Raw genomic sequence first — 22,891 nt, forward strand, 5'->3', positions numbered from 1 at the left:
TAAATACAAGCTAATTAGGCAAGACACAAAGCAGGCAGAGACAGGTGAAGCAGCAGTATCCATCACAGAAATTCCCACCTTCTTACCCTTCTGTCTAGTCCCCTCTATTTCCTTTAGCCATCTGCAACACAGTAAATGTTAAGCATAAACTTCATATGAGGTTCCCAAAGCTTCTTGCAGATAATTAGCAACAAATCTTCAAAATGTACCTGCCATGTACCTGCCATGTCATTGTCCCATTTTATATCTCGGTAAAGTGCTAAACAACAAATTGAGTTGTCCAAGATTATCAGCTAAACACAATCCTACATTATAACACTTTAACAGAAACATGCTGAAGACATGAAAGCACCCTAGAAGTTGACAAGCCTGTACAACTTAAACTATGAGTTGTGGAATAGGTAAGAGAAAGAGGAAGAAAATTAAGAGACCTTTCTTTTAATGCTGAGATATCACTGATCAAAACAGCACTACGTTCTCGTCACCTTCAAACAGAAAAAAAGAATGTTTCATAACATCACTTGAAAAATTTATACTTTTATATGATTTCAGAGATCTACATGTCTGCTTCTCTTCTTGAACCTTTCTCTGTTTGATTGAATTCACCCTCATTAAGTGGCTGACACTCACTTTCATTAAAACGCTAGCCCACAGATACTGGCTACAGCAGCCTGAAAATGCAGTTTAACCTAAGCTTCTACTAGCTCTCAGGGAACAGCCCTCTAGACTGAGAGTAAGTGAAGAGCCATGCCATCCCACTGAAAGTCAGAAGCAATGTGTATATCAGCATCATCCAAAGACACAGCAGGAATTTTCACATCTGTACAGATAAGCTTTTCCAGCCATAGGACATAAACCAGCATGCGTCCCCCTCTCCCTCGCTCTGCTGCTGATGCAAAGTCTTTCTAGGTAAAATCCTTTCCTCCAATATTCATTTGCTACGAATCATACCCCTTGAACCTGACAGTTTTTTAGAGGGAATGGATTATATTCAAAGCAATATGGAAAACCCTTGCTCCTGCACATCTGATTCCCAGTAGCTTCTGCTGCCAGCCTCTGGCTCCGAGGCACAGCTCGCTTTGTTGCCAAACTTCTCGGAGGGGCAACCTCTTTGCAAAGAACATGACTTTAAGCACAAAGATTCACATTCCACAGAGATTCAGCAAAATCCAGTAGATAGAATCACTTCAGACTCATTGTGCCATTCAGCTTGACTCTCCGTGTGTATTTTTCCAGTGTTCTCAGTAAAGTAGTTACAGCCTCAAGTCCATCACCATAATTACCAGCTAGGTCAAATGTTCAAAGTTCTTAAAAAAAAAAAAAAAAGGTTCATTTAGCAAAAAGGATTTAAAATGTGCAGCAGTCCACAACAAAGCTGTCCTACAGCTCTGATTGCAACTTGTTTTGAATTTTCAACTTATTTTCAATTTTCAGCTAAATAAACATGAAACATCAAAGCCTGTAAAACTAAGGCATAAAATGAAGTGCTGTCAAGCTGTGACAAAGTCAGTCTTCACCAAAGATCCATCTTCTCCCACTGAGAGATCCTAAATATGAGGCTGAACTAAGAATGACAGAACAGGCAGCACTGAAAATCAAAAGTTTTCAATTGGTGAAATTTCTCTGTTTTCTGATTTTGATGGACAACAAAATGGTTGAAAGTTACAACTCATTTAGAGACATGAGAAAAATGACAGAACATAGACAATACGGAATAAAAAAAACCTAAGAACTGTCAACCACTGAATATAAAAGAAGGGGGAAAAAAAGACATTTTATTTTGCATCACCTTATTTATTATATACTGGAAAAACCTTTTTGCTCAAGTCACGTACATTAAATACTTTTTGTCCATCTTCAATAATCCATAGAAAAACAAATTCTTAAAGTAAGCCTTAATGTAGGCCTCATGACATAGTAATTAAATATGAACTAATTGTGAAAAAGAAGTCCTATCACTCAATATCCACTAAGAGAACTTTCCCCCAAGTATTCACGCAACATATCCTACTTAGAATCATGCAAGCAGATGAGCTGTATTGATCTCACTAAGAACAGCCTGAACCTTTTTTTTATATAATGGCTTTTTTCCATCTAGGAATGTAAGGAATATTTAAGTAGCACTTAAGCAAAATAAAATTACTCTGTTCAACACACCAAATATTTCAAAAAACTACCTGTGTCTGTAATCATGCCACAGGCTGTTTGCTGATTGCTAATTGTTACCATCATTTTTATCACATAGGAAAAAGAAATACCCTGTAAATATCCTGTAAGCACTCTAACAATGATCGCAATGCATCAGGGTAAAGCAGCTGCCAGAAATCAGTCAGATCAATGGTGAGCATGTAGTCAAGCTCTTTGTGTATACTTAGCAACTGTAATTATTGAGAACCTAAGGATGCTTCCATGTTTCCTTGTTGTTGCTTCTATCGTGTAAACAGAAAATGAAAGCCTCACCAAGCAGGGACCCAGGCTACAGACTGAGAGCAACATGTTAACCTACAAGCAAGGTGCTTTTCATAGGCAATCTAAGGAGCATCTCGTAGGATTTAGTATAATCCATGAATTGTAAGAGCAACCGTGGCCGCAGCTGGATTCCACCTGTTTGCCCTCTCTGACAGATGTTCAGGGCCCTTCAACCCCTCTGCTGAATACCAGCTGTACCTCAGTGAGAGAATAGACCACGTTACCACAGAAATGCTTTCCTGAGAATATTGCCAGGCTGCAGGAATTGCCTGACCTATCAGCCTGCTTGTAGGAACAATCTACCCCCGAGAACCACCTTGACATCTAGACCGCTTCCCCCGAAGGTGTCCCGTCAATGCAAATTCACATCTATTGGTCTCAAGCAGAGATTTCCTTCGCAGTCTGGCTCTCCCTGACTCAAGAGCAGAGAAACACATTTGTTCGTGCCAGCCATAGCCTGATGTGCATTTACTCGGTAGCAGCGCTAGATTATGGAGTCTGTGCTCATTAGGACTTATTCCTACCCCCTCGAGGCAGTCTCATCATCAGATCCATGCAATGAATTGGATCAGGAAGCAAATCTAGCTGAAAAATGACCAGAAGACTAAGTCTGCAGAGTACTGATTTTAAGCAGAATCCTCTCCCCACCCTATTCACCAGCTGAACAGAAGGGACAACACAGGCTGAGAACAGCTGAAAAGCCAAAGGCACAGAAACTAAATGTTTAAGCACTGCCTCAGCTAAAGTGGCTCCCCAAATATTTCTTCTGTAGCACACTCCCAATAATTAGAATTGCCTACAAAAGACAGAAGACTGACACTGGCATAGGTCTTATATGCAGGAGAGATCTCTTCTGTAATACACCCTAGTATCCTGGATAATTTACTTGGAAGTTAAAAATAGAAATGTTTTTTAAAAAATCAGATTTCATATTAATATTTGACAGCTAGTCTGTACAGGGAAAAGTTTTCTTTTTAATGAATGTCACTTTTTTTTATATTACCCTTAAAAGTTGCAAAACAGTATGTATTTAATACAATGAGCACTATCTATTGTTTTGTCCCTAAGGTTAATCTTGCATATCTGATTACTTCTTTTTCAATAATTGAAGAAAATTACCTTGTCAATTATATTGCTTTTCCTATGCTGAAATATTAGAAACTAAAAGGCAAATTCAGGAGAATCCCATTCCAAAGATGCACTGGATACTGGTTTATAACAAGCACTCCTAGACTATGACCATTAAAAAACATTCTCTAAAAGAAACTGGGTAGTAATCTGGACAATTTTTTGATATTTGAAATTTGAAATCTCTCATGCTTTTGCTGCATATTCCTAATCACATCATTTCTGCTTCTCTGAGCTTAGTTCCCACTTTCTTCTTCTATGATTTTCTTTGTAATATATATTAGTTTATTTTTAGCCTCAATAAAGAAGTCTCTCAACATCATATTTTCATAATCTCTCTCTTTCCAGCTGCTGTATTGCTGGGGAGGTCCTATTAGAAACTCATGCATAACAGTTTAGTCTCCCTGCAACCTCAGACAACTGCTCCACGGATGCGATACTTTACTTAGTAAATTATAATGTGATTTTCTTGAGAAATATATTTCTTCCTTGAGGTAATTGTCAGGAACGTAAGATGGTCATCAAGCTCTCCCTTATATTTGAAGAGTTTCCAGGCAGAATCACAGACTATTTTGTTGTTGCTGCAGTTATTGTTTTTGCAGTAAAGATGGAACCATCTGTTCCTCTGAAGATGTGCCAAATCAGTTGAAAATAATTCATTCAGGTAGTCAGTGAACCACAAAACCTGATGGTTTAAGGATTCTGGAAGGTTTCAACAGGGAACACCAAGCTCACTTTGCCCAGTTTGGATTAGATTTTATTTAAACTGTGAACTCTGAGGAGTTCAGGAAAGTAATAGCTGGACAAGAGAGACATGCTCTTTTTCTATATCTGCCTTATTCCCATACCAACCTACTATAATAAGAGTCAACAGTTACACATCACGTGAACATGACTAGCTCACACTATTCAAAGGATAATTATAAATGATGGCAATGACTTGGTGTAGTCCTGCATGTCAGAAATATACCAAAGGGCCAAGTCATGGCTGTTTCATAGTTGTTTTATGTCCCCAATTTGTGCTTTTTTTGGCAAAGATCTGCCCTGATGGCCATATCTGGTATGAGTATCAATAGCAAATATCTCACTGATGGGGACATTTGGGCAGAGCAAGTGTAGGGCACCACAAGCAGAACGAGCAAAGAAGAGGCAGGAAGGCCTTGTAGTAGAGATGTGACTTGAGCACTAATGTCTATCTAGAACTAATCTCTGAGTTTGGACAAGAAGATGATTTGCTTGACAAGTCCCTGATAACACAGAGCAGCAGCAAATGAACATAAAAAAATTTTAGAGGGCCACCTGAGCCCTTAACCATCTCTGTTTGCAATGGTTTTCTGATTAAACAATTGGTAAATTAATATTAGCTGGTGTCCGAGAGAGGATAATTTCTGAGGCATTTTCTACTATGGGTTTTATCATGATGAAGAAAAGTCTGCATGAATTTATAACTGAGTGGGTTAATTAAATATTACCCCTGGGCATCTGAACATTGAAAAGTGTGTCTCTGTTCTGAAAGGAACACATAATGCTTCTCAGCCTGATGCTTTTACTTTACTACTTACTAATAAAGTTTGCAATTTATTTATTGCAAGAATTATTTATTATAAGCATTGTGGAAAAACAGTGGCTTAATAAGGTTTATTTTACTCACTTTTTAAACTGATTGTGGTGGTAAATTTTAAATAATGAAAACCTACATTGTAGCATTCTTTTATTCTGTAAAAGATTGGAAACAACTGAACACAAACATGACTGATATTAAGCAGTGTTTAAAAGCAACGATGAGAGAAGAAATAACTTATTAAACCACTGCATAACACCTTCCAAAGCTGTGACAATTGAACATTCATTACAACGTTGTTAAATAGCTGTTCTATCAATAGTGCTAGCATTACAATGCAGTAGCTTAATTAGATGAAGTTTCTTTCATCCCTTATTTATTAGGTTTTCGAGCCACAATAATAAAAAAAAGATTTGCAGCTCCAATAAAGTACCACAATTGCCATATTTCTTTCATATATTAGTAATCTGTTAGTTAACATGCATTTGCATTTTCTGTATTTTGGTCATGATAGATTGGTACGTCATTACCAAACACAAAAGCAGAGAGCAAATCAAAACATTTACAACATACTATAATTTCCTTTGCGGCTTAATGTCATAATTAAGTAACAACTAAGCTTATGAATCAATTTTGCATGTTTGCAGGTCATGAGGGTGTGGTGTTTACATAAACTACAATCTCTGAAAGAGCTATTATTGATCACACTGCAAAAATCATATACCTCCCAAAAGATTTCAAATAATTTTGCTATATAACAAAGTGAACTTGAAAGATGCTTTATCTCATGACTTAGAGGCAAATGACTTTTCATCCTGCATAGAGAACAGCTTTAGGTCTACACAAAACCACCAAATTCTCACTCCAGACACTGTGATTCATCAGATACTGAAGCTAAAGCCTGTCACTGGTCAAGAACACGCTGTTATCCTCTCTGCACTTTAAACTATTCTTTTTTAATTTAAAAAAACCCAAACACTAGAGCTTTATATATATATTTTTACATTAGCTGGTTATCTTTAAATAGACATATTTGGATTTATATGGTTGAAATAATCCTGTGAGATACAGATTAGCAGGAAGAAGGCATCAGAAAGGCAAGATGAATTCAACGGATCCCGCTGTGCCGTGGGGAGGCACTGCCATGTGCCACATGCTCTCCACGGAGAGCTGCTTTAGCAATGCTTTCCTGGGGCTTTTCTTTTTTTTAGGTATGGGGCCAGCATGTCTTGCACTCTCCCTCATTCAGCTGGCCTATATGTGCTGTATGCCCACCTCTTCTCATTATACTAGTGCTCTTCCTACACCAGGATACCTCCTGGTCGTCCGAGATACCCATCACCCACCATGGGATGCAAAAGGAAAAAAGATGATACTCATTGCTTATCATGCTAATCTTGAAACAAGTTAAGGTGCCCAGCTGCTAATAGCAAGGATACTGCACAGACAGTGGTAAGTATCCTGCAGTTTTAAAAGAAAGCAAGCTATTTAAGCTTGGCTAGCACAAAAGCTTAGGACATCTTGAACAGGGGCCTGTACCAACGTAGAATTTGGCACTATTTTAGGACTGGTGCCTTCAGAAAATACCCGTTGGTTGACAGCAAATTTCTGCAAGTTTTCAAGGTACTTGTGACAGGAAACTATCTACAAAGAATATATAATTTCCTGCTTGACATGAAAAGAATATAGAAAAGATGAGCAATGTATATTCTGCTGTATAAAGAGAACCTGCCCACAAATACGGAGCTGGTCTCTGGTCTGAAGTCGGGGGAGAAGAATGGGTGAGCACCACCATCACTGAGATAATGATCCCTGGGTAACCCTACAGAAAAGACGTACTTGAAGGTGTTTATATATCCAACCCTTATTGAACTTCATTCAAATAACTGTTTCGGTGGCCTAGGGCTCATTCGTGAACAGTCCAAGCCTTCTGCAATGTAACTATCACTGAGGGGTATGGTGCTTTAACTTAAATTTCTTTAAGTCATTATCAACCTCTTAATAGCAGATGGATTCAGTTCCAATCCACATCAGATTCCAGTTAACTAAGATTGTCAGTATAATAATTTTCTAGCTGGATGTAGCATACAATTGGCTAGCCCCAGAAGGTTAATGGGCATTTAATTTCAGTTCAAATACCTAGTACTGTAAATGCTTTAATCAGGCAGCTCTCATTAATAAAAAATCAACAGCCGTCCCTTCTAAGCTGTAGTATTTACCTGCATTCCAGCCCTCTGGAAGTGCGCACTGAATGTCTACATCTCTATGTATGTGAATTGGATGTCTCTATTCATACTAATTCAATGAAAACACACACATGCACAAATCGTGGGAGACTTTTGACTGAATGGATAATTATGCTGTAGGGAAAGGGTTAAGTGCATCTTGTAATCTGTGAGAGTTGCACTTACACAAAACTCAGGCAGCTCTGGAGTAGTAATGAGACCAATCATCACTGATAAAATAATTTAGTTTTTAGAGTGCAAGCAAATACTTGAAGCAGAAATCTAATCAGCCTTTCTGGGAGGACAGATTCCCTTCATATGCCTTGGGAGGTCTTAAAAAAGGTCATTGAAAATCCATGCCCTTGGAGAAGAGGTTCACAGGAAAAACTTTTCCGCAAACGAGAATGTCTACTGAAAAAGGTGCAGGCAGACTCAGTAAGATATTCTGCAGCAATACGTGAAGCAGAACCATGGTACAGACCCCACATGGATTTAAGAGGATGTTGCACAGCCATATGCTAAGCAAATGTTTGGAAAAGACATTCATCCGCCCCCAGCACAGAAGGGAGCGAGTTAGGGAAGCAGCTTCTCCCACATACGCAAGGAGGCAAGTAGGCATGTACAGCAGGAACAATGTGGTACTTTCCAAAGAACACCGAGGTTGATTAAGCCTTGTTGGAAATGCAGAGATAAAACAGAAGGAGAAAATAATCTTATGTGCTTTAGTTTCTTACTATTTTCTCTTTTTGCCAGAAGCTGAATCAGTGTAAATAGCAAGCTTGGTTTTTCTGCTTCTAGAACAAAACACTGACTGCCAAAACATACAGGTTTTTAACCTTTACGATGTTGCTGTCCTGCATTCTAAAACACTTCCAAAACCCTTTCTTTTGCTACCGATTACCTGGTTTAAACCAACATCTACATGTCATAACTGCAATTTAAAAAATATTATTTAATTAATGTCATTCATTTGTATGCACAGTAACTCCCATTTGTATGCATACAACTCACTCAGTCTGTGGTCTAGAGCTGGCAAATAGCACCACTTAACAGCTGTTAAATAGGGTAGTCACCTGTTGTTATCCACAGGTAGCTTTAATTCAAATGCTAATTGCTCTCAGTGCTCTACTTATAAACTTGCCCCAATGTCAGATACTGTATGTGCCACACCAGATGGATGCGAGCCTCAAACGGATTACACTGTCCCTCTGCAGGAAGAAAACCTGAATTATGAAAAAAACCTTGCTACCCTACAGTGTTGTGGAAAAAAAGATGGCACAAGAATTAAACAATGATGGTCTTTTAGAGAGCAAGAATTGCAGGAAAAAGCAATGAATGGGGAAGATGAAGAAAAGGACTGCAGACAGGACATTAAATATTGTATGAGCTGGCGCTTCAGCCGATTTACAACTGAAATGAGTTAACATTCACCATTAGTAAACTCAGTTTGAGAAAATTCAGAAACAACTGTTGCAGATGTATGACAGGGTCAGCCTAAACTGATAGGAAATAAGAGCTAAACTGCTTGAATAGGTCAGGAGTTTGTAAAGATCCAACTGGAAAAATAAAAGTTCTAGCCTGATAGAGGTAAATTCTTATTTTTCCAGAGACATAATTGTCCACAAAACTACCATAAAACATTTCTCTCCTTGGTAGAAATACCTCAAAACCACACTGTACAATTTATTCCTCATAGCAAGAGGCTTCAAATTATTTTTTTCTAAAGTATCTGCAATTCACCCAAGCTCTCTGGAGGCACAGTCTCATGTTGTGCTTAATGTCATCAAACTGTGTGTCACTGCCAAAAGTGATGGTTTAATTCTGTCTCCTTTCCCCTCTTAACTCCATTGTCGTGTTCCTCACCCTTTCCTCATATTAGATTTAGTTATTCACTCTGTTGCTGGAATATGACTCACTGATCTGATGGGAAAGTAATTTATTTGGAGGAGAGATATATGGGTGAGAGTCCGCGGTCAGACTGGATTAAGCCTGGTGTGGAACAGTGCCCTGAATTGTCCTGTGTTTCTTGCTGCTATACAGCAAAGTTCCTGGCTGCACAGCTGTAGGTTTTATTTTAGATCCCACGACTGTAAAAGGGCCATTCATTCCATAATGCTGTCGGATTTTCACACTGTATTGGAATGACTTCCCTGCCCTGCTCTCTGAAGGGCTGCTTTTTCGTGGGCGAACGAAGCCATCCATCAGTCGCTCAATAGCAGAAGCTCTTTGCTCCGTTTCTACCCTTTGATCTGTTCAGCTTAGATAATTCTGCTGGGAGCCAAAATGCCAACCCAAACAAACCTCACCTCTGGAGGATACATGCCTTTCCATTGGGACAAAGTGTTGACCTCTGGACATGACTGTTGGCACGAGGATAAGTTTTCCTGTCCCCAACATATTTTTCAATTAAATAGGAGATAAACATCATCACAGGTGAAACCTAGCTCTGAGAAAGGAATCAAAGCATATAAAAATCACATATTTGGTAGATCTGCAGCAGGTATAGACACAGGCTTCAGTTTTGTCCTGAGCTCATTATAAAGTGTAGAGCCCTGGCCTTGGAGAAAGGAGCTGCTCAAAATTTCCAAACACAAAATTAAATTTACAAATAAGTATTAGATAGTGCCCCAGTTCTCTGATATCCTGTGCTTATGATGAGGTGAGGGAGGGATGAAAACAGTGACCTATTAAACCCAGTTCACTTTATCTCTTGGTGTCCTGCTTTAGGGCCATAATTGACCTGAACATCCAGTAGCAACCGCCACTTATCTGTGAATATTCATTTTAGCAAAGTCAATTATTTCAATCATCAAAGAAAGAACCACTTGTTTGTTTGACAGTTATGACTCAAATTAACATACATTTCATTTTGATGACTGGTTTTTATCTTGTTTTGCATATTTTGCTTATAGGAAGGGAAAAAAATGTACAGAGTATTCAACCTTCCAATTTTTTTCCTGAAGTGAGACGTGACAATGTACCTCTTCAAAAATGAAGGAAAGAATGAATCTTCCCTGTCTTAAATTAAAATGGATAAGGAAAGTTATGGCAGCTGAGATAGATAGAAAAAAAATTGCAAATATTCACAGTGAGCTCAGATGAGATCCTCACCCCCATTTTACTGGTCAAGGAAGCTTGAGTTGCCAAAGGTAGAACATAAGAGACATTGAATATTCTTCGTTACTCATAGCTGGAAGAAAAAGGTACCCATGGCATGAACAAAAGTCAGAAATGATGAAATTCCTCTCCAAAGCAGAGCTTATGAGTTGCACAGCCAGCCTGCAATTGCTGGTGGCTTTGCATGTTAAATGATATACAGCAGCTTCTGAAGGGAGGTTTTCTTTTACTATGTGCATAAAGCACTAGCTACGTTGCTGGCCAATGCACTGGCTCTTCTGACATGTTCTTGTGTAGGTTATGTCTGAGGTTCACAAGATGCTTCCTATGGTCATAAAAGCCTTACCCTGGTGTCTTCACCAAGACACACCAGAAATAAGGGGTTTACTGTCAGAAAGTTGGAGAGGATCTGGAGAATCAGAAGCTGAGTAATAATATTTCTGCAATGAGCAGAGAAGGGGAAAGGTGGTGAGCTTCTCAGGGGAAGGGACTGAGTAGAGGAATGTTCTCCATGTTCTTTCATGACTGTGCTATGCCCTGCATAAATTTACCTGCTGTAAAGATTGTTTCTTTTCATTACAAAAATTCTTTACAAAAAACTAAGGTGTGCTTGGACTACATATCCGTAAGCGCACCTTGTGACAGTAACACTGATCTGGAACTCCTTGGAGAAGTTGTCACTAGTCCAAACTTGTTGGGTTAAATGACGTTGGCTATTGCCTTCCTAACATCATAAATGTGCTAAATGGTCAACAGTGGGAAGCAAAAAAATTAGGGAAAGAAATAAGAAGAAGAACATATTGACTTTTTCAAGAGAGGAAAGGAAAACATTTAACCCACTGTCTGGATAGTTTCCTCATTCTGTTATTTCACATTCAAAATACCTGTGGTTACCAGGTAGTCCCAATCTGTTCAGTACAGACTGGTTAGCAGAGAGGCCCATTAAATCATATAAGCACAATTCCCTACTAAGATAAAGTTTATGTTGCGGAGTGTGCCAATCAAGGATGTTGTCAGAAAATATAGTAAACAAACTTGCCCCCCTAAAATACTAATGTGTCACTATGCTCTTATACTCCCTTGTTCATCTGTGACCATCCTAGAAAATGCTATTCTGAAAACAGTTCATCAATTAGTAATGTAATTCATTGTCATAGTTAAAAGCTATAACAAGTTTTTCTTACGGTACTTCCTTAAAGAACAACTTTCCTTTAAGTTCTTTTTTGGTCACTGATATTCACATGTTCTGTTGCTGCAAAAGAAGTCTTTTTGACTTGACATACTACCTTAACAATCTTGTTCAATACCTCTATTTTTTTTCTAGTTTTAGCCTCTGTGGGTATTCTTAACTGGAGTATTCCTTGTATTTTATCGAGTAAAAGGATGTAGAGTTTGTATTTTGATGGACTTTTAGAATCTCAATAAAAAGCTGTAAGTAGGTTTGCTTTGCCTGTGTGAAAACTACGTTATGTCTGATTCTCTTTCAGACTGTGAATAGAACAATAAAGCTGAAAAATATAGTTGTAAAGTTGCAAATAAAAAATAGTTATATGTAGAATTATATTTTAAATATAAAAATAAACTTTAATGTTTACTCAAACTTGCATGACAAAACAAATCAAAAAAGCTGAGTAGATATTTGAGTGCTGCACTTCCCTTATATAAGTCAAAATCAATCCACATTAGCATTTACTTTTGATCAGAAATTGAAAACCAATTGTCAGATTATTCTTTCATTTAACACTGGCTGTATTACCAAAAGGAAATAATTCAAAGAGGTTTTTTTGCCACTTCTCAAGGAAAAAACACATAAATTAATAATTAACCTAATTTTTCTTCCATCCCAGAGATCACAGTTCAAGCTATCATTAAGTACATTCCATTCTGAAATGATGGAATTGCACAATTTACTCTTCCATCACTTATACTAAAAGATTAAAGATGGCTTGATGTGAGGATATGCAGAGATAGGAAAACTTAAACCTCTGGGACTGAGCCACAGCTTTTAGTCAATTCCTGAAGTCATAACTCATTTTGTTATGAGTCACAAAAGGCTACTGCTATCATTTGTATTACTGTACAAATTAGGAGCCTTACTCATATCCTTCTTTTTCTCCCACAGATTAAGTTCAATGACTACTTTTGCTTACACTGACTATATACATCCAGTATCATTCATTCAGGACATAAACTCATCTGGAGTACCCTATCTATTTGAAAGTCTGCTGATGGTAATTCTAATTCCAGAAAGCAGTAAGCTGTGTCATGCACAATGTGACATTACAATTAAGTAACTGAGCTCATTCTGGATACTGCCAGACCCATATTTTGTTTCCCTAGAGGCATATAAGGAAGAATGCATCGACTTTAACAAAAGCTGAGAGAGAGGAAAGACCAGAAAGTTGCAGTTTCAGAGCAGGCTTCTCAGACCCTCTTTTTTATGCTACCAGTGTTGGAATGATAAATTTGCACCCACCAGGCTCAGCGTCATCCTGGAAAGACGTGTGAAGTATAGAGCGTGAAGCCACTTTTAAACAGGGAACAGGACCTCCACCGTAGCTCGGACTGTGCTGGTATTCCATGTGGAAAGGAGGTTATGGCCACAGGTCTTGGGTCAAGCGGTTATTTCTTTTCTATTTATCTACGCATATGAAGAGTCCCTATATGAAGTTGAAAGATGAATTAAATATGTAAATAGGCAGGTATAACTTTTGAAAGCTGTGTACTGATATTCCCTGATATAAGCATACTGAGGGTGATGGAAGCTGTTTTGGGGGAGAAAGACAATTTTGTTAGCTATTCAACATCTACACAGTGTTAAATGTGTTCATTGTGGGGTGCTGCCTACCTTATGAGATTCCCTCCTACAAGAATACCTCTCCTACCAGCTCAGGATGAGCAGTGAAAGGCCACTCTATTACTTTTAATTTCAAACTTTAAAACTGCATTGCAAAATTAAATGGGGATTCCTCTTTCTGTATCACTTAATTTGAGAGAAATGGGATGAAAAGTAGTAAGATCCTAAAAGAGAATTTCACAATTTTTTGTACATGTTACTGACCTCAAAAACTCTTCTGAAGAAAATGGCAAAGCTGAGAATAAAAGAAAATTTCCTGGTTGCCATCAAACATAGCAGAGGTGGTACAGTATGAACAATTCAAGTCTCAAATACAGAAAGTCATGAAGTACCCATGCATTGGGGATTAACAAGGCATCAGGCAATTTTGCAACACTGGTGGCTGTGTTTAAGTACAGTAGATTTCTGATGTGAGGAATCCTAGGTAAATGGACAGGTGAGAACAAAATGAGTGGCTTAGAACCTGAAGAAAGAAAAACTTATTTGGGGATGAACAATAGAATTAAATACACAACAACTATATCATTGAATGTCAGAAGATTTCAGATTTCTAAATAACTTCATGTCTCCTGGATTGCAATTCTATATAATTCTGTTTAATAATCTACCCCTGTCAATGAACATGGAGCAAATTCAGCTTTGGAGCCAGTTTCAGTTAACAGACAGAGGTGAGTTAAGCTGTTTCCACTGGTTTTGTTCAAGAAATCTGTCAGAAGATGGGAGCAGCAGTTGATAAGAGAGACATGACAGCAGTTTTGAAGACTAAGACAGCAGGGAGAGATGAAAAGAGCCAGAGCAGAGATGAAACAAAAAGGAGAACAGGAGATAAAGCATTGGAATCAGGAGATGGACGTTTAGAAAAGATGTGAATCTGTTGAGCCATCTCATCATACGGCAGAGTGGGTGAGCAGGCAGATGACATTAAAAATTAAGTGACGGAGTTTTGAAGATTAGATGCCTGGCTGAAAGAATCTAGCTGCTTTTCATTCATATCACTTGACTAAACGCACTGATCCTCCATTTGAGTATGGACTGCGTATAGAGAGCAGAAAGCTTTCACCTCATTTCCCGAGCTGCTCCCTCTCATCTGCTCAGAAATATCCAAGGGGGACTGCTCACAGTCCCCACTTCTGGAAGTAGATGAAGGTGATTTTGAGTCAAGAGTTACAGACAGACACTTGTTTATTATCAGAAGTATTATAAGGTCTGGTCCCGGGCAACACTTCACTTGACAATTAATTTACATTATAGTGGGCACAATTTGTTCTCAAATCTTTCATGTCTACAGATTTTTATTAAAATTATTTTATAATGATCATTTTTTACTAAAATGAAATATGAAAGTTGATACAGGAAGACCAGATGCATCACCCGACCGACAGACATCAGAATGAGACTCACGTCTGATCACCCTCGTTTAACACTGCCATTTTAAAATGAAACACATCATGTTAAATCAGGCTGATAAGCCACAATCTTATCAATGACCACTTTCACAGAGACATCAATTAACCCTTTCATTGCTATTGTCAAAGATTCCCCTCTCTACTTTATTTATGTCTAAACTTCTTGCCCTGCCCCACCAAATTCAGCCTGTTTCCTGAGGCTTCACCTTGTTCTGTAGCAAAAAGGGCAGACAAAAAATTTGTTTGGTACAAACAACTGTCAGGAGGAGGAAGACCTAAACCTCTATAGATGTACCGCTATTAGGCTAGAAACTGTCTCTGCTTTAGAAGGTAAGTCTTCCACAACTCTCGACTTCACAACTTGACTGAAAACACACAGAGTTGTATCAAATCCTGTATTTTTTATAAGAGATAAACAAAAGCCTAGCAATAGCTTTTCCTTATACAACAGCTTGTGGAGTAGAGGTAAGCTCCTCTTTCTCAAGGCAGTACCTAATTTTACAAGTAGCGTTTAATATTGATGTTCTCGGGTTATGAGTCTCCTTTAACAAGCATTAATGAATTATACCAACGTCACAGATCTCCGGCTCTGTGCCACAAAGGAAGCGAGCGTGTCCGTGTAAACCTTCTCAGGAACTACACAAAGGGCGGAACGTTGCCCGTGTTCCCCTGCTTGGCAGCCTCGGACCACAACTGACCAACAACAGCCTCCGCCACCCACGACTCGGTCACACGGATGGCAAGTGGTAGCCAACGGCCGGGAACACCACCGCGTTTATGGCCCGGGTGTAAGGGCGGGGGGATGCAACAAACCCCCTTGCTTCAGTCAAGCGGTGTTGGTCCGCAGCAGTTAAATTGATTCAGTTACTAAAACTTTTACTTTACTTTAAAGTAAAACTTTAAAACTATCACACCCCAAGGACTGAATTACGTTTGGGAGCTGGAATAAACTGGGGAGAGGAGGATTCCTTTTTCTTTTAAATGACAAACTTAACCTATTATTAATCTTCAAATATGAACAAATACTTCTAGCTCCTGAACCAACTGAGAACTTATTAACTGTCAGGGTATTAACAGGCATACCTAATACATTTTACAGACTGCAATTGCTGATAAGTGCTCATGGAATAAGGCATTCAAGGAGACATGATGTGAATCTGGGCATGTCTGTCAAACATCCTGGCAAATGAAATATTAAGAAATCAATCACATTGTAATCTACAGGCACAGAATCTTTGGAGTATAAGAGTAAAAATTGGTTCCCTTCCCTCATTCTTGTAGAACGCCACTTATTTTCCAGAATAAAAGACCAGAGATTTTGTACAGTTTTTACAAAACAAGAGGGTTTTTTCCTTCTTTCAAGATTACTTAACTTTTCAAATTCAGATTTCCCCTGAGTTTTACCTGTTTCAAAATTGTGCAGCTCCACAGACTGAGACGGCATGACGATTCACCTGGCAGCATGATGTCAGTTTTGCTTAGTATTGTTTACAATTTTCTGTTCAGATTAGGTGGCTCTCATCGAAAACAAATACAAATTCCAACCTGGTTGATTTAAATTTAGGGAGATTTGATCAGTAGGGGATGTTCTTTCCAGGAAAAGACTGCAGGGGTAGAAGGAATCTTTTTTTGTGCTACAAAAGGGAAGAAAAAAACTACATGGTAGAAGATTTCAGAAATGTTGCAAACCTATGTGAAGTTCACCTGTAAAAATTACTTTACTTGGGAAGAATTATAGTTAAGAAGGAATCTTTTTCAGAGCTGTGCTCCAGCAATGCAAGTCTCTCACACCATGTGCCTCCTCTTCTATGGAGGGGAACTCCATTTCTAACACCTCCAGATGGTAAAAATTTATTAGGCTGCATTGACCGTCACGCATATCTCATGTGAGAGAGACGCATGCTTGTTAAGACTGCATCATCGATGCAAACATTTAACACTGCCAATGATCCCACTTGTGTTATGCTCACCTATCCCTGTAATATCCTGCTAATTAAGTATCTACAAGTATCCATGCAAAAGTCATCTTCTAAAAGAAATAATTACTGTTGAAGGTCTCTGTAGCATATACTTAAGAAATTAAACAATCCAAAGTTCTTTATATCAAAAAGTGACTGAAGAGCTTAACACATTATTTCTCTACAACCTGTTTACTGTTTCTTCCATTTTAAGATTAGCTGAAGCATTTTCCCACTCATTTACAAAAATTACAATGTTTCAAAGACATCTAATATTAATACATTAATTACCATAGCTTCTTATACATTCTGGCATGAATTTAAAGTCTGATCTGTATTAATTACGATATTCCAGTTAATTCTGCTATGAAAGTGAAATGTGTGGTACTTCCTGATTCATCAATAGCAAAACTTCATTTCCTTTGAGTAGTATTTCTTGCTGTTCCTCAGGAAAAATTCTGAATCTACTGAAGTTAAAATACTGATGGAAATTAAATTATTCTGTGAATAAAGTCAATATTGCTTTTCTCTAAGGAGGAACAAGCTGCATATTTAACATTAATCACCTGATAAAGACATAAGAGATAAAGAAAAGTGCAAGTCAAAAATGAGATCTTTTCCCTAACGGTAGGGACTTGATTAAATAGGTCAAGAAGCCCTGAAAAATAATTATTACTTCTCTATTTGCAATGATAACCACTTTTAAATGGGAATTTGTTGCCTGGATTCCCTTCAGTTACAAAAAATTAATCACAAATAATCTTTTAATTCTTAAAATTTTGCATTGTCCAGATGAAAAGCACAGAACAAGAAGGCTGTTAATAATTTTAAAATCAAATCAATCATCTATGGGTACTCTTGTACTTCTGTTATAAAGGATAATTCTTGTAAACTTTCATTGGAATTAAGCAGAAACTGTTGGGGTTAGAAGTCAAATTAAAAATATAACCCCAATATAAATACTGTCATAAGAATATGGTACATCTGTGTCATTGTCTGGCTTCATTAAACTCTTTGCTACAGATATAAGTTGTCAGAGAATTATAAAATTTCATATTCTTCCCTTTACAAAATGATCTATTAATACATCAAGAGATTAACTTACTATAATAATCTATTTCAATGATTCTTTTTCCTAGGTGCAGTCTGGCTTGTGTGTGAAAGACAAATTGCACATGCCTCAGTCTTGTTCATTAGAATTTAATCTAAAGGAAAGGGCTAAAATGAGTTTCTTTTAAGTGAATACATATTTGTGGAATAGAGTTCCAAAGCTGTATGTCCTTCACACTAGGAGATGAAGGAAAGCTCTAGCTCAGTGTCTACCTGCACATATCTATTTATATGCCTAAAATTATACACATTCAGACACACTAGGCTCTGTGCTTACGTGGAACCAGGGCTCATATCCTGTTGCTTTTCAGTCTCCAGTAAAGCATCTTGAAATGCTTTGTGTGAAAGTCTTCTGTAAAAAAAAAAAAATCTGGAAGCCACAATGTAAATGATGATAAAATTTTTTCAATAGGAAGGTTCGAAACGAAAGCCCTTGTTTCCAAATGTTAATTCAAAGTAGATGGATACTTACCTTTAAATAACAGGTTTGCTTCCATTGAAATTTTGTACTGATATTCGAAGGATTTTTTTTTCTATGTCTTTTTAATATTTAAAAACTTTTCATTTGCTTTCAAAGAAAACTAATTTCAAGATGTCAGCAATTCCTACAGAGAAAGCATTTCTGTTCCTGAAGAGAGCTGAAGTCTTTCAATATTTTCTGCACTGAAACTCGCAGAATTCTGGCTTGTATTTTACAGACATCCAAAAAGCCCAGTCACTATAAGAACAGAACAAAACACATGAACAATGTGATGTACGTGTGTTCAGAGGGAACAGGATAGCATACAACTGACTACATTTCCATGTAATTCCCCCCAAACCCCTCCAGAGCAGGATCTGAGTCTCATCTACAGAAATGTTAGTCTTGTCTTTTTTAACCAGCAGTGGGCCTTAAATTTAAGTCTGAATATCCATGTTCTAATTTAATCAAAGGCCACTTTTTTCTCGATGTGTAGTCTTTCAGAACACTGACTGCTAACTGCCAGCACCTCCGAGAATCCAAATAGCTTGATTTTACCCTTCTCTAGGGAAAACTCAAGGACAGGCAATAGTGCAAAGAACAGGTAATTACTAAATTTGATTGTGCTTTGAGTTTATTCCTCCTTAAATAGTACAAGTTCTACACTCAGCTGAAAAATGATTCTCTGAAATGATCTTGCTGTGCTAAAAATGACTAGACAGATATTTAGCTGGTACAATTTTAGAAGAATTATGTCAGTTCACCTCTGTAAAGTCCCATCACTATCATGCAGCTCCTTGACGGATTGCCCTCAGCAGTGCTTAATAAGGAAGCAGGCAGAAATCAGTGATAGCACGAAAAATGTTGAGACAATTTATGCAATGATAGCAAGAAGTGCCATATAATATATGTAAGGGTTATTAGTCATAATTTACTAAATGCAATGAAAGAGACACTGAGTGTAGATATTTTCGTATACAGGAATCACACAGAAATAGAGGCAGCCAGTTATACATGCTTAGAGTATAAAACTTTAAGGTCACTAGCTTTTCCTTTGTACTAATCTTCTGTTAAGTCTAAATGAGGATTTGTAATTGTAAGCTTGGATAAAGTCAACATTTACCATTAGATTACAGAGAAATACTGCTGTATTTTGGATTAGGCTGTCATGCAAGTGATGACAAAGCAGGTTTTTAAAACTATGATTATCACCTAGACTTATCACCGCTGCACAATTAAGATTTAAAAGCCAAATCGCAAAAGCCAGGCCAAAGGAGTCAAAGGCAGCCCCTAAGGTTTCTGATAGCTAATGCTTTGTATTGCTCTTGCTCAAAGGCCTGCTATCTCTTTATGCCTTTCCACACCTGAATGCAGTTAGGAAATTTAAGTCATTGACATACACAGGGAGGATCTGCACTACACGGAGTGCAGTCTGCCTGAATACCGTTCCTTTTGTCCCATCCCTCTGTCTGAAGAGTCAGCTCCCTCAGCTGGCATGAAGAGCTCCAGCGAGCACATCAGATTTCGTGCAACTTCACGGTGAAGAGAGGCCAGGAGGTCAGGGGGTTAACATCTGCTATAAATACCCACAGGACTTCTTGGCCTGAGTTGCAGAATGTGATTGCTTTATGTTTCTACACTGCACCGGGCTGTTTCACACTATGCCTTACCGCATCCGCATGACATAATGCAGAGTGGAGAGTCAAATACATAAAAGGAATAATGCACCTGGATTTTCTCACTACAGAAGCATGCTGTGGAAGCCTGCACGTATGAGAAATGAGTATTTCAAACCAGCAGCATCTTAAAGCAAACTGAGTTGCAGTTCTCATTCAGCTCTTCAGTCAGGTCTGGATTACACACTAGGATAGTGAATTTATTAAGGGATATATATAGATATGATCTAAAGCAACAGACTGCAAAAAAACGCACTGAAAGATCAATTTTTTATTTGAGTATTGAGGTCATAGCCTGCTCCTATTCCATTAAAGAATGTTTTTTTACTGAGTTCAGTGGAGCAAGAGTAAGACTAACATTTACTGCTAAATGGACGCTCAACTGGCAGCCTTTGCGGCACTTTGAACAGTTATTGGAGAGTGGCAGATCACTGAAAGGCTCTGACCTGCACTGCACGCAACTGTCAGCACAGCAAAAGCTGAAAGCTTTTTCATATGTCTTTCTCACATATTTGGTAAATGCAATATAGGAAACCAACTTCAATGTTTCCCATACACGGATTTTTATGTGGGGATTTTATCTAAACAAAATACGAGAGACGCTTACAAAAATAGTTGAAGGCTGGTTTAAACTATTTCTGCTAATCACTAATTGTCTAGCCGTCAACTTTGAAAAAACACGAGGAAGTTGCAACAGTTAAGTTGGAAGGACAAGGAATAGTAGCTAGGACAGATAATCCTGAAGAGAAGATCGGAACAGGACGAGACCATCTAGAGCGGTGTGAAGACAGGGTATATAACACCAGATAACTTAAGGTCAGACTTTGGTCTCACATTGATATATCACTTTAATAACCTTGGTTGCACATGTTATAGCCTCAGAATTTACAACTATACAAAGAAAGTGTTGAAAAACATGAGGTGGTGGCTGTTAAAGATCACAGACAGTCCACTTCATCCTAAGTACGTGTTCCTTTTTAAATCCTGTTTTATTCTGATTTGTAATACTGAGCCTTTAAATAAAACAGGATTTTAAAAGGAAATTCTGGTTTTGTTTCACAAATATATTATTTCTTCCCTTTCCTATAGTACGTTGGCAAAATCCATGGTAGGCATTAACAATGATTTTACCCCTAGCTCTAAACTGTATTGCAGTTTTCCCATTCCAGCATGTGTTGCCACTGCTCTTCAGGAAAGGGAGAGGAACGAAGAATCTGGTATTCACATAATGTGAGAAAGGGATTCAAAAAGATGTCATAAAAAGCTACCTTCTAAGACGTAAAAAACAATGTCTTTTTTGCTGCCTGTAGAAGGATAAGCCAACATTTTTCATACAACAAATCCTTCATGCTTTAATGTAAAGGGGTGGGTTGTACAACTGAGGGGAAATCACTTCTTATAAAAATACTTGAAGCCTGTGTATTTCAGTAACTGGTTACTACCTACTGCCAGGTAGCAAACTTGTTTATTCCAGCAGCTTCTGAGCCTGGCTGTCTAATGTACTACAACCAAAACCATATTATTTAACATTCTTGATTAAAGATTTAGTCCTTTTACAGTGCGTTGCATGTAATTGCATGGGTTATAAAGGCATTGATGGGCTGTACTTTGAGAGAAATAGAGATAAAAAGCTTACATATCTTTCATATAGTTTGGAAATAATTTCACTGTCTTCAGTAAAAGTATAACTGTCAGGAGAATGAGGCCTAAGGTAAATACATGTATGAGATAATGTAAATAATGCTGGACTAATAAAGGTAAAGTGTCCAAAAATTTATTATGCTTCTACAGAACTAGTGAAAAACTGAAAAAATTGTCATTGCTAAAGGAGAAGTTAAATTGCACCCAAGATGTTAATCACATATCACATACACAGTGTCTACATTATTTTAGTTATAAAAGCATCCTCCTCCACCTAAGGCATTAGGTTTTTGTGGTATAATGCTACTTCTTTTCTGTCAGCATGGTAAGTTTTTAAAAAGAGTACATCTAATGGGTAAAACAATGTAATGTATATCGAGTGTGACATATGCCGACTGTGCCACCCCCCCCCCACTTAACAGTACCTTAGCTTCACTGTCTGCAAAATGAGATAATACTTCCTTTGAAAATCAGTTGTAGAGGCTTGGGTGTAAGGAGAGACAACATAATGAACAAATGCTATTGTCATGTAGAATTAAATTCGGGGACCGTTTTGAAAGAGTCTACCGGTTCCACAGAATGTCCCCATAAGACAGTGAGAGGATAAATCACAAACTGCAACAGCCTTTCAAAATGCAACAGTCTTGCATATAACTGTATAAGCATATATAAACACATATGCTAAATTATACACCGTAACATGAGAGTTGTCCAAGTATAAGTCCAAGAGATGTAAATTATTTGTGAATGCACCAATTAGAAGTGGGTGCTTTCTGAAGCTAGCCAGTTTTATGACATGCTAATCCACCAAATCATTTTATATATGACACAAAAACTATTTCACAAATATTCTAGGCAGCTTTTTAATTGTATGAGGTTCAAATGAATTTTAAATACAGTCTAAGAAGTCCTCTCTTTGGAGCCAATGACATTAGCTACTATTAAAATGTTTCATCCCACATGCTGAAGGAGCAGAAAGGAAGGTTTGTAGGATTATAAGTATCTATTAAACTGATCTTTTATTTCTACTAAGAATTCATTGTGTTACTATTGCTATGATAAGATGTCAAGAGTATTAGATGGACTTCTTAAAAATCATGCAAAGAGAAATAAATTATGTACAATCATGTTAGAACCAGCAACTGAAAAGTTTGGTTGGATATTGTGGTGGGTTGACCCTGGTTGGACGCCAGGTGCCCACCAAATCTGCTCTATCACTCCTCCTCCTCAGCTGGACAGGGGAGAGAAAATATAACAAAAAGCTTGCGGGTTGAGATAAGGAC

The sequence above is a fragment of the Haliaeetus leucocephalus genome, unplaced genomic scaffold (genome assembly GCF_000737465.1).
Source record: "Haliaeetus leucocephalus isolate CR32 unplaced genomic scaffold, Haliaeetus_leucocephalus-4.0 Scaffold362, whole genome shotgun sequence".
NCBI classification, from domain to species: Eukaryota; Metazoa; Chordata; class Aves; order Accipitriformes; family Accipitridae; genus Haliaeetus; species Haliaeetus leucocephalus.